Here is a 12,654-nt window from a genome sequence, read left to right as displayed (position 1 = left end):
CAGAGGGATATTCTCTTCCCTCATGCCTTAAAAACCCAAAGTGGAAGGTCTAAAAAGCTGTCAGTCTCTCATTTGGTTTCCATCATGAGTATTGAGATAAAGTAAGTTTGACTTAAAAAAACCTTCTCTTTTGCATAAACTACATTCAGGGAGGTTCAAGAAAGAGGTTTCTACCTGTTCTTCTTATGGAAGTAGCTGAGATATCCAAAATCAGAAGAAGGTAGAGAACTGCAAACTACTTTTTGAACTTCTTATGCTTATCTCAGTGCTATTTTCTTAAATGATTACCTCTTTCACTCGGGTGCTTAATTGGCTTTTTTGTAGGTGTGAATATTTCTTGTATCTTCCAATGCAAGGTTAAGCCCATGATCTACTAACTGGATAAACATCAAATTGCGTGAAGGTTTGTGGCCATAGCAGGATAACTGATCAAGCAGGTACACTGAAAGGTCAAGTGATGGTAAAGTAGATTAAGCTTATCATAAAGGTGGGAAATCACTTGTAGATAAGAAAGAGCACCCTTTTGAGGAAGTAGAGAGCTTCAGGATGGTTTAGAACACAAGAATTATTCAAGAACATTGGAAAATATTAAGGAAGGAAATGAGTGCAATTGTATTTCATTTTGCTGTCAGCTGTGTTTTCTAGTTTTAGGTGGGGTTTTTGAGTGAAGCAACAAAGGCTCATGACTAGGATGAGGCTTGGTTTCACCAGGATGCCAATGCAACTGATTTTTATGCTATGTCTGGACTAATTTAAGAAGATGTATGCAGGATCGTCCCCATGTGCAGAGTCCCACTGCATAGAACAGCTGATGTCTATGGTGTAAATTGCCTGAGTTTTCAAGCAATTTGTGGCAAAATCCATCTGCTTATTTGAAATGGTTCCTGCAATGTTCTCACTTCTGAACTGTGCCCACAAATTGTCTTCGAGAGTGCTAGCTGGCATGAGTGAAAAGCATTTCAAGAGCAATTTTAACAGTTTAAAATGTAGGTGTTCATATTCTAGTGCTCAGGAGCTTTTCTGGGAAGTATTTGATTTACTAGTACAGATCAAGCTGCCAAGTCCCTGGAAGTGGCAGCAAATGGTGACTTTGGGATTATGAATGGATCCTTACTAACCCCAGAGGAGTTGAGAAATTAGGTAGAGCTAAGCATGATGAGCATTCAGATAAGGGACATCACCCTGGGCTTTCAGCTGTTACTACACTTCATCAAACTTCAAAAAGAAAGAATTCCTGTTGTCAAATTCCTGTCTCACTTGTGAGGCATCTGAGGTGTTGAGAACTGTGCAGTGCATCTTTTTTAATCTCTCATGTTTTAAATGGAACATGAAAATGTTCCATTTTTCATGAGTAATTAAGAGCAGGAACTCCAAGACAAATGGGATGTATTTCTGTTGAAAATTCTTAGATGTTACTGTGGGGTGGGGTGTTTCTTATGATCTCCTATTTAAAAAAAAACAAAAACAAACAAACAAACAAAAAACCCCCCAAACATTATTTTAAAAAACGCTTGTTTTAAACCCACAGCAAAGCAAAAATTTCTTAATACTGCAAAATGTTTGAAGAATTGCAAAAGAACTTCTTTTCAATCTGTAATGTGTAATATATCTTTCCTTTATAGACTGATAAGAAAGAGAATAATCACTTCAATATTTTCACCTATATAAGTTTTAAATAAGTAGTATTTGATGTATCAGTTAAGGGTAAGGATGTATGTCAAATGTCCTTAATACAGCATTGTGAGAAACTTGAGTGGACTAACTATTTGTGGTGTGGCTGGTGGGAATAGTTGGAAGGTTTTAGTTGCAGACATGCTTTGAATACCCTGCTGGACCAGATCATGCCAGGGTAGTAGATATTACATGAGCCTCCAGGAGCTATGTAGTTACTTAGATATCCCGTAACACTTTTATTTGCCATGTCAAACATGGCATTTTGCAGGACTGCAAATCACTTGTTCTAGGGCTTGCAGCTTTTTCACCACTTCTCCCTCTTTTTGCTGCACTTTTGAAGAAGAGTACCCATGCAACTGTGCTTCATGCTCAATGCACTGTTCTCCTTAGCTTCTAGGCATAATCTCTGCAAGCTTTGCAGCTCTGAAGGGTCCTACGTGCAATTTGTGAATCGCTAACTGCTTCCAGTGTGTGGAGCTATCACAGTGGTGCCTCTCCGCATATATGCAGTAACAGAACTTCTGGCACTTAGGTGACATCTTTTTATCCAGGGAGGCAAAGCTTTGGATTGCTTTCAGAGACTTAGAGGTTTCAGTGCCACCTGGCATTTTAGGCACTTAATTGCTGGTTTGCAACTTGTCTTGGGGAACCAAGACTGTCTTTCAAAGATGCTTTCAATGTGTTTGTGTTGTACAATAGAAAGTGCTGTAGTACATACTCATTCTGCCTGAGCTAGTAGTGATCCACATGAGTACTTCTGCGTAGCACAGCTGCACGTCTGCACAGAGACGCTCATTTTGGTATTAATGCTGAAAAGTCCTGCTGAGTTTCTGAGCTCCATTCTTCAGCCTGCTTGAATGCTGATGGTTTGTGTTATATTTAACTGCAGAGTGTAGTCAAGCCTGTAGACTTCCAGGTGTGACACTATGGATTCTGAGGAGCTTCAGTGTTCAAAAAATTTGTCATCTCTTCTGTCAAATGAAAACAATAATTTTCTTGATAGAATTCCTAATTTGTTGAGAAAAATAAGAAAAAAAAATAAACCAGCCATTTTGTTGTAAGTTTTGGCAAAGTATTTAATGAACACTAACCCAAAATAAATTAGACTCCAAAGCTGGTTAGAAGGACTGTAAATAATAATATGGTAAGATAAGAACCTTCTGTATCCTTCTGACATCTCTGCTCTTATTTAATTAATTATCCAGAGTACTCCTAAACAACATGTTAATGCAGTCCAAAGAAGATACTAATTGGTTAGAGGTGTCAACACTAACAGCACTAAAAGAGTAAGGAAACCTTTCAGCACATGATTACTATCTGTACAGGGATGAGAAAATCAAGATTCTGTCAGCATTAAATTAATCTTAGAAAATGTGTATATAATCTCATTTGCCATATATTTTATTTTATATTTTAACCATGGATAAAGGTATCTGAGTACCTATAAAGTTCACAACAGAGACACCAGTCACACAACCAAAGAATTAGACAATTTTTTTCCTCAAAATAAGTTAATACACTCGAGAGAGGGTAAATTGAAATGCAGGAACCCAGACAAAAGAGACATTGGGGTGAGGAAATGACAGTGAGGCACATTGCACTAGGTCTTAGGCCACCTTGTTTTTATTCCTGTCTCCGCTGCTAGCTTGCTACATGACCTTGATCCAATCAGTTCCTTATTTTATGCCTCAGTTTTTTCATCTGTTAAAAAATGGGGATAATGATACTGACTTGCTGATGAAAAATGCTTTTTAAAATGTGGGTGCCATTATAAGCAGGGTATCAGATCACCAGGTCGGTAATTATTGGTTCATAAATTTATAGCTATAATGTAAAACTAGGTGATTTGTAACTATGATTTACTACATTTAAATCTGAGCCTTGGTTAGCCAAAACAAAAAAGAAGCACTTCAGTTTCAAAAGAGATTTTTTGGGGGATTCAAATGACTTAACATAAATTTATAGTATGAATATTAGGTTTTGAGATGAGGTGGATGTTTTTTAAACCATGTCTAAAGCTTTTTGCAGCAGATGCTCCAAAGTGTTCTGATAGATATACTATAAGAATGAGAATGAGTTACCAGAACAGTGTTATCTAAGTTGATACAAAGCTACCCAAGTTAGCTGTGAATGATGGGATTTGCATGTCTTGCTGCAGCCCTGTGCAGACTACCCAATGCAGTTTTAGCATAGACTACTGCACAAAGTTTGTCTTGGCTAATATGAAGGACATGATTGCTGTGTGGAAGTTGGAGCAGTGATCTGATCACAGGCAGGAGGCCTGGCATGTCCTTAATTCAGCAGAGCAGAGCTGCTGTGCTTGCTGAATGAGTGTGAGAGCTGGTCTGTGCATGCACAGGGAAGTTCTGCAAACACTACTATCTATCCTTTGGCTGTTGCATGCGACAGCCAGAGATGGCTTGGGTGATGTCTACAGTTCTTCAGGATATCCATTAGCAATCCTGGCTATTGGGTCATGAGCTTGTGGTGGAAATGAGGTAGAAAGGGCCCCTTGGAAATGATGGATCACAGTGTCCCACTCAAAGCACAGTTCACTGAGATCAGGATGATCAGGGTGTTTCCTAGTTGATTTTGATTCTGAGAGTGGAGATCTGCTGCAGTGTCACTCCACTGTGAATGTTTTTCTCTCATCTAATCAAATATTGTTGTGTTTCAACTTGTGTCCATTGCCTTTTTCTTGTCACTGTGCACCTCAGACTCCACCTTCCACCCCTTACCCTTGAGGGTCCTTGAAGATAGTAAAGGCATCTTTACATAGCCTTCCCTTCTGAAGGCTGAACAAACCCAATCTTCTCAAACTCTCCCTGTTCATCATGCCCCTTCTCCCCCAGCACCATGATGGTATTCTGGTGGACTCCTCAGAGTCTGTTGGTGTCTTGTGCAGAAAGAAGCCTGGAGCACAGTCATGTTCAGCTGTGTGTCTAGACTGCACAGACCTTACTCTGAAAAGATGTTCTGTATCCTGCTGGCTCCTGACCATCAATAGGAGGTTCTTACTGCCCGGTTGCAGTACTTTGCACTTGTTTTGTTGAGATTCCACATGAAGTTCATCATTGTCTCATTCCTTTCCTCTACTGAGCTACCTTTGAATAGCATCCCCTTTGTGTTTCCACGTCCCCTCCACACCACCCAATTTGGGACCATCCATACATCAACATCCCTACATCTACTTGGGTGCACTCCATTCTATTGTCCAGGCTGTTGACCAAGATTCTGGACAGTATTGGTCCCAGGACTGATCACTAGGAAGCATCACTAGTATCTGGCTGCAGTTGGTTTTCATATAGCTCATCTCAACAAACAAAAAAGCTGTGTTGGAACAAGCAGGTCTCAGCTGCCTGTGGGCTGATGGGCAGAACAGAACTTCCATAGTGAATCTGTAGTGCAGTTTCTGGCCCCAGAGAGAGCTCTTCTGCATATCAGAGATTATAGATCTCTCCATCATGCGATAAAGTCTTACCTCTAAGAGGCTGCAGTACAAAAATAGGGCAATTATCTAAAAATGTTAGCATGCATAGACCTCAAAGACATAAGAATAGGCTAAGAGTGTAATATGATATGTAAACAGAGTAAATTACAGAAAAATTTGCCTGAAAGTCAATTAGAAGTTATTACTGAGAAGCATGTGATTACATGACAGTAGGTTCTGCAAAAACTGAATGTTGTATAGTCAAAATCTTATTTTTTTCTCACATTTGCTGAGAAAGAGATGATATTAATCTTTCTATATCATTGTGTTTTCTAATAATTTTGTATGTTTGGTACTTCTAATATCTGTGGCTGTTAAATATGTTCATTGCTGCATTGTTACATTCTAGTTTTTTGGGCTTCATACCGAAGTCTCAGCTAAAATAGACTGGGGGTGAAATACAGTGAAAGGGGATCAGAGGTGAGCTGCTAAACACAAATATGTATTTCAATTATTATTATATATCTTTGTTTATGAAATATATTTTCTGGCTTTTATATTCTTATCACAGTGTAATATGAATAACTTTTTTCAAGATTATATGTAATTTCTAAATCCTATTTTTTTTCTCCCTAATGTGAAAAGGGAAAAGAAAAATGCTATTAGTCTGAAAAAGGAGGTTTCCTTTTTAATGACTGGACTTGAAACACAATGGAAATTCACATTTCTGCCCTAATCCTGTAAGAAATCCCATTAGATAGTGCCTCTAGTGAAACTTGTAGGTGATTTAGCTCCTGAGTATGCTGATCTGATGCTACTTGGGATAGAAATCTCTGTGAGTTTAATACTGCATGCACTCCAGATATTCTATATGAGTAAATCAGTGTAAGTCTGGTGCAGTAGCATAATCTGCTTTACTAGTTAAAGTAAAAAATTAACCTTTTACATAATTTCCCTGCTGTTCTGTCTTGATGAGAGTCTTTACTCCTAATGCTTTCCCTATATACTAGCTTTTGTAGTTAGTTATCATTATTTATTTAAGTTGCCTTCAAATTAACACAAAATTAGCTAAACCCACTTTAGAAGAAAAGTGTCTGGCACTCTCCTTCACTGCAGTGGAGTGCACCTGTTTACACTAAGCCACAATTTTCTCCAAATGTCTGATTTAAAAAAAAAAAAACATAAATGATAATTTCAACTGCTCTTATGCCAAATCATGTCAAAACATTTTTACTTCTGCACATCATCATTATTCGTTTATGACTGCATAGCCGTGGGAAAAGTTTTTCTTAGTTAATTACAGACATAAAGCCTGCAGAGGGAGCTCAAACCCTTGTTTATGTGGGCCTCACTAAAATAGCATTTTTTTTCTACAGACACTGAAGAAACTTGTTATTTAAATAAATCAGAAATTTATCCTTCAATGTGTAAGGCTTTTTTAGGTGGAACCTAGCTATTTTGAAGATACACATGAGAGTAAAAGCCTTTCCAAAGTGACTGGAAAGAGTGCGGATTTCTGGGACTTGGTAGGTGGCACTGTTTGAAATATCCAGAGCTGTGGCAGCCAGACCTCCAAGACTTTCTTTTCAGTCCTCATTCTGGATGGAAAATAGCTTCAGTAGGTCACTGTTCTGTTAGGTCAGAGCCAAAATAGTGCAGAAGACCAGATCGAACTCTGTGAGTTGGAGCTCAGAACAGGAATGTGGAGCTGAAGTAAATGAGGCCAGGAATAGATAAGCCGAGAAGGCTGTTGCAGAAGTTCTTTAAGGAAGGACAAAGAATGCCTTATTTTGGGTGGGAGCAAATGACAAAACTCGTGGATGAAGGAGTTTTTTAAGAAAAATGCGATTTACTTTGCTGACTGTGGTACATTTCATTGTGAATGTCCAGAGAGGAGAAAGGTACATGAATACCATTAGGACAAACCAGTAACATTGCAATCCACTGTTTGAAAAAGTAGAAAGAAAAGAACCGGACATATGTAAATCTAGCAAAGAGATGAATCAAAGTGGTGGCGATGTTTGGAAGGATGATACTGTGCTCCTTAATCCTCCCCTTGGCAGGTGCAGGCAAGGGCTGGGATTGGCCAATACCATGTCCCTGTGCTGCCCCAGGGGGTCTCCAGTTGCAGAAGGTCCCTGCCCTGCAGTTGTGAAGTGTATTGAACCTTCAGTCCCTTTTCTTGGAGATTCAATGAGAAAGGACTACGTTGTTTTCTATCCCGTCATACATTTTGGTTTTAGAAGAGACAGGAGTGTCTGTGTAGCCAGCCTGGGAACCTGCCCAACTTGGCTGCTGTGAAGGCAAAACATGTCTGCAAGTTTGTTCTATTTTGAGAGTTCTTTAATATAATTAAGGATGGATAAAATCATTTTAGTGGTACCATTGGGGGTTTTTTTTTGTGAAAATAGGTTTTCCCTATGATTGCTTGTTGTGCCACTGGCAGTAGGCTCTGGGATATGCTCAGAACAGCCTGAAAGAAAGACTGGTGTTGGTTGTTAGCTGCTAATTGCAAAGGTCTGTTAGCAACAAAGGAGAACTAATTTTTTTTTTTTTGGTGTTTCTAGTGAAATTGTAAATATTACTATTACCAGAATTAATGAGGCAGATGGTGTATCAGTTCATACTGAAATACTAAACTGTGTTCTCAGGGGAAGGGTTTCACTAATCACTCCAGCTTTTTTCATATCTTGTGTATACATGTCCTAGTGTGGTCAGAACAGGGTTAATTTTTTACAGTAGCTGGAGGGGATGTGGCCAATGTGAGGAGGTTATTCTGTACAACCTCACATCCTTGCTGGGGGTAGGGGAAAGGAACTCTTTTCTGGGTCCTTTAAAGACGGCAGATGTAGTAGTGATCCAATATTGTTTATTGTCAGGGGTTTCCCATGTAAATCCTTTCTTTTCTTATACCTTTTGTTATTAATTTGTTGCTGTTATTGTTAGTTTTCTTATCTCATTGCTGTTTCCAGTAAATTGTTCTTATCTCAACCCATGCTCTTTGCCTTTTTTGCCTCCACCTGGAGGATGGGGCAGGGAAATGGCTCATGGTTTTAGTGGGAGTACTAAATGGAGAACAACGTTCCTAAACCACAACAATATGATAGAGGTTTTTTGAATTCTGTCTTCGTGATGGTATAAATGGTCTTTCTCTAATATGTAAATGGTATCTTTCAATATGAGTTTTTTTGTGTTGGTTTTTTTTTTGTTTTGTTTTGTTTTTTTTTCCCATGTACTATTTATGTGTTTTTTACTTTGCTGGAACAAAACTTGAAAATCTCAAGTGCTGTTTTACTTGGAGAAAATGGGTTGGTATACTAACAGGTTTTTTTGTGAATTAAATATTGTTAATAAATGGTTATTTACAAGAACAAGCAGTCGACTAATCAGTGTGTTGTAAACAGTGAATTGAAATTTGGTTTTCTTCTTTGTTGTATCTTTAAATCTATAGTCATCATAAGTTCCTCCTGGTGCACCCACACTGATCTCTAGTATTGGGAGGAAATCTAAAGCAGGGCTTTCGACACCTCTCTCCCTCCAACTTGTTCCAGTGTATTTTATTGCCAAAACCTCTCAGAGGTTTGCAAACACCCCAGATCAAGAACATATTTGTAGTTTATTGCAAACAGAGGCTTTTAGGAATATATTTGCCCAGTTTGCTGTTTCTAATCTAGTATCCTTGGTCACATGCCATAAAGTAAAAACACTTATTAACCAGTTGGTGCCTGACCATCTGTGTTCTGTAGTTTAATGGCAACTTACTGTTAGCAGCAAAACATGATCCATCCTGGATTCACATGGGTAGAGAGATTTATATCCACAAGAATTAATTACAGAATGGACAAGCTATTAACCATTCTTACTGGCTCAATTTTCAAAATAATAATAGATTGATATAGAATAAATATTGCACTCCTAGTAAGTTGCTAAATTCTTCCCCAAAGAAATTTGTTAACAGTGTTAACTTTCTGAAAAAGATGTAAGTGTTGACATAGTGTCAACAACTAAGGACTTTTGGGTTTGAGTGGAAGGAACCAAAATCATCACTGGAAACCACAGATTTTTTTTTTTTTTTAAGCAGACATGAAGCAAAATGTTTTGAGTAAAACTTAGTATATGAACTGCATGTGTGACATGCATTGGCTGCCTGGCTTATTCTGTTTCCTGCTGGTTTCCGATCATCCTCACTGTATCTGTGCCAGTTTCCATCCAGGCTTCCTCCTGAAGCTTTCCCTCCCAGGAAGCAGTCTGACAGGAGATAGGATTTTTCACCCTTGGATTTGCTCCAGCCAGACTGACTCCCCTTACCCAGGACAATTCTTCAAGACAAGTCTTATGACCTTGCTTGCCCTCACATGTCCCTATGCCATGCTGAGGGACACACAATTCACACCACTGTCAAGACCCCATGTTACTAATCTGTGGCCCAGTCCTCTCAATATTTAGGATACTTCAAACTGAAAAATGAATGAAAAATAATGATTGTACTTTGTATCTCATGGTCATCTGAGATGCAAATAAGTTGCAGTCTGAGTTGTATAAATTGTGAAGGTGGTGGCTCACCCACTGAGGGGGTCCTGGCCTGAGCAGTGCTTACGTGTGCTGGTCCTCACCAGTGCTGTTGGGTAGGGTTTGCTTCTCCAGTGTGTTTTCAAAACCATTGTAGCCATAGGTCCCAGGGTTGCCATACATCTTCCCAAGTGTATTTCTAGACAGCCCAAGTAGGATGGCAGCAGCAGGGAAACTATCTTCAGTACGGAGTGAACTTTGGTTTCCTCAGTGCCTTTTTACTGCCAGTCTCTAATAAACCCTTGGAAAGGGAAAACTCACCTACAAGAAGCTTTCAGGAGTTTGTCTTTTAAGACTAGAAATTTGCAGGGCCTACTGTAAAGTCATTTGTTACATCTTCTTTAATTATATCATCCCTTTTATGTTCTCATTATGAAAACACAATTTGAATAGAAACAGTACAATTCTGATATCTAACTATTTAACCATGATATTAAATGTATGGAATTGCATTTTTATATCAGGAAATAAGTGAGAAAATGTTATTTGGAATTTATTTATTTTTAAGATTGAATATGGTGTTGTGTATTCTGTGATCACATATACAATATAATGTAAATAAATACAATTTAAATGTGGTAATTAATATGTAAATAGATTATTGCGTTTCCAGGGGATTGGAAGTAGATGATCTTTAAGATCCCTTTCAACCCAAACCATTCTACAATTCTATGATTCCAGTTCTTACTTACTCAAATTGTCTGTCTGTCTGTCTGTCTGTTCTCTCACACATATATAGGTTTTGCAAGGTTAAGCCTATGATTTCTAGTTCAATGAATACAAGGATTTAAATCAATACAAGGATTTCCTAAATATTGGCCATGCATCTTGAAATTTGTGATACTTAATGCTGGTATGTACTGTTCACATTTCTTCCTCTTAGCTCTTGTTAGTGTTCAGGACTGTTCTTAAACCAGTTCTTTGGCTTATCAGTGCAAAGCTTGCTTATAGATCCTGCAGTACTAGAGATAGCATCCAACTGTTGCAAGAGCTGACAGTTGTCCAGAGAATAACAAGTGAGATCATATCGAGTTTGGGGGGATCCTGACCTGTTATATGTTCTTTTGCATAATTGTTGCTAGAGGCAAAAGGGCAGGAAGGGTGCAGAATTAGAGCAACGCATTTGATGGGAACTTGTCATCTGAAAAACAGTTTGCATTGCCTGTCATCTTTTGTTTGGAAGAAAACAGGCTGTGACATAATACCTGTCACTGCCAGCGGGTTTTTCCCTGCACCCAGGAGTGAAAAATCCCATGCAGACACAGTCAGAGGTCTGGGCTACCTGTGTGACTGCACAGGACCTGGCTGTTCTAGTGGTCTGGATTTGCATACAGGGGCCCACCTACCCCACTTAAGGAGGAAAGGAGATATGGGGAGATGTAAAAGAATTTTAAAAAAGAGAAAGAAAAATCTAACTACAGCTTTGATCCTGGGAGAGGAGATCAAGAAATGACTTCTAGTATTGCTTTTGGGCCGGAAAGAATTCAGTGCAGAAGGGAGAATGGTAAAGGCAAACCATGCCAAGGGTACCTCTAGGTTGTTAGTAGGGAGATTGGCCAAAAGCTTGCAGCAATGAGAGGAAGTGTGGAACTGAAAATTTAGTTTCTGATGAAAAGATGGGAAGTGAAAGAGAGAGAAAATACATAATTCCCTGATACTTGAAAACGTTATTTTTTAATTACAGAATAGTACCCAGTGTTGTGACATCTTTGGAAAATTCATGCCTTAGAATTAGTTCTAATCTGCATAATAGAGTAGGTGTGTTGACTGTTTTATTTAAGAGTGTGGAGTGTGTTTTAGGAGATGATGATGGTGATGATGTTGATGATAGGAATACTAAAGATTAAAAGGTTTTTGACAAATGCAGTGCTATCATACTGAAAAGCAAGTTCTCCCATGTTTCCTTTTTTCCTCTCTCTTTCCTGTGCTGCATACGGTTTTGAAATTATTGTTTGCTAGTTTATTTCTGTCTTAGGCTTTGGTCAGTATTTTTTTTTCTTTATAAATGCCTGATATAAAATATTTTGGACTGAACTCAAGGTTAATGTAATTTTAACCAGCCAAACTTGACGTACCTCTGATATAGCTTTGTGGAAGAGGCACCTATCGCTTGATAGCTGTGTGAAACTGTTGCCTACAGAGATGGGCTCTTGACACTGTCTGCCAGCCTCAGGCTGTCCGCTTTGTGTCTGCTTTAATTGAAAATTAATAGTTAGGGGGTTGCTATGGAAATGATACCATTGCTTGCAGACAGCAAACCCAGCTTTTTGCAAAGAGACACTAGTGGTATTGTTTGTCCTTGTTGACCTCAGAAGTTCAAAAGCCTGGAGGAGGAAAGGAGATGCAAATATTTTACTTAAAAAAATTAATTTGCATATTTATAACATTATTTTTGAATGTCAAGTTATCAAGTTTTTTTAACAAACTTTTGTGGGTAAAATGAGACTGTAGGCTTTTAAATGTTATGTTAATTGTTATTACACCGCTTTGCAGGTTGATAAGGCAGTATTGCTGAAGAGCATATTATGTTATCATTCTAGTGAATGTAAACAGATTCATGCGAAAATGTTATTTGACTGATGTGATAATGGAAACTATCATTTATTTCCTCTGGAGTACATAAAGTCATTTGTATCCTTATATACATTATTCACAGTTTTTTGAAATGTGAAAGCACCATAAAACTGTGGGCAGTTGGGAAAAATAAAAAATAATAAAAAAAGTAGATTGGGAAACCTTATTCTCAAAAGGGAGAGAGCTGATAAACAAACTGCATGGAACACTTAACCTGAATAATCAAAGGCAAATTTAAACTCTTTTTTATTTATTTTTGTTTTTTTTTTTTTTTTTTTTTAATGTTGCTGCCTAAATCATAGTTGTATATAGACATGTCATGTGATTGTGGGCTTTTTCGTGCTTTGTTCATTCCTGTGATAAGGCATGTGTTCATATCTGCGCGTGTACTGCCACCCCCACAGCCA

The 12,654-nt window shown here is 38.2% G+C and overlaps 1 protein-coding gene and 1 long non-coding RNA gene across 19 annotated transcripts in view; one reads left to right on the top strand and one right to left on the bottom strand.

Moving 5' to 3' along the window:
* The window catches only part of FOXP2 (forkhead box P2), a 404,157-nt gene that overhangs the window by 189,927 nt on the left and 201,576 nt on the right, over positions 1 to 12,654 (top strand). The window lies entirely within an intron of this gene.
* LOC137473876 (uncharacterized) overlaps positions 1,517 to 12,654 on the bottom strand; it is a 12,498-nt gene continuing 1,360 nt past the window's right edge. Inside the window, exons 2-3 of one of the 2 annotated variants that reach the window (XR_010999028.1) lie at positions 11,749 to 11,865; positions 1,517 to 2,645 (exon numbers count right to left, since the gene is read on the bottom strand). This is a non-coding gene — a long non-coding RNA (uncharacterized lncRNA). Of the gene's footprint in view, positions 2,646 to 11,748; positions 11,998 to 12,654 lie in introns of both variants that reach the window. The other variant, XR_010999029.1, reaches the window with a different exon arrangement.

The sequence above is a fragment of the Anomalospiza imberbis genome, chromosome 5 (genome assembly GCF_031753505.1).
Source record: "Anomalospiza imberbis isolate Cuckoo-Finch-1a 21T00152 chromosome 5, ASM3175350v1, whole genome shotgun sequence".
Taxonomy (NCBI): Eukaryota; Metazoa; Chordata; class Aves; order Passeriformes; family Viduidae; genus Anomalospiza; species Anomalospiza imberbis.
The sequence above is the reverse complement of the archived record's forward strand: the minus strand, read 5'-3'. Positions and strand labels throughout refer to the sequence as shown.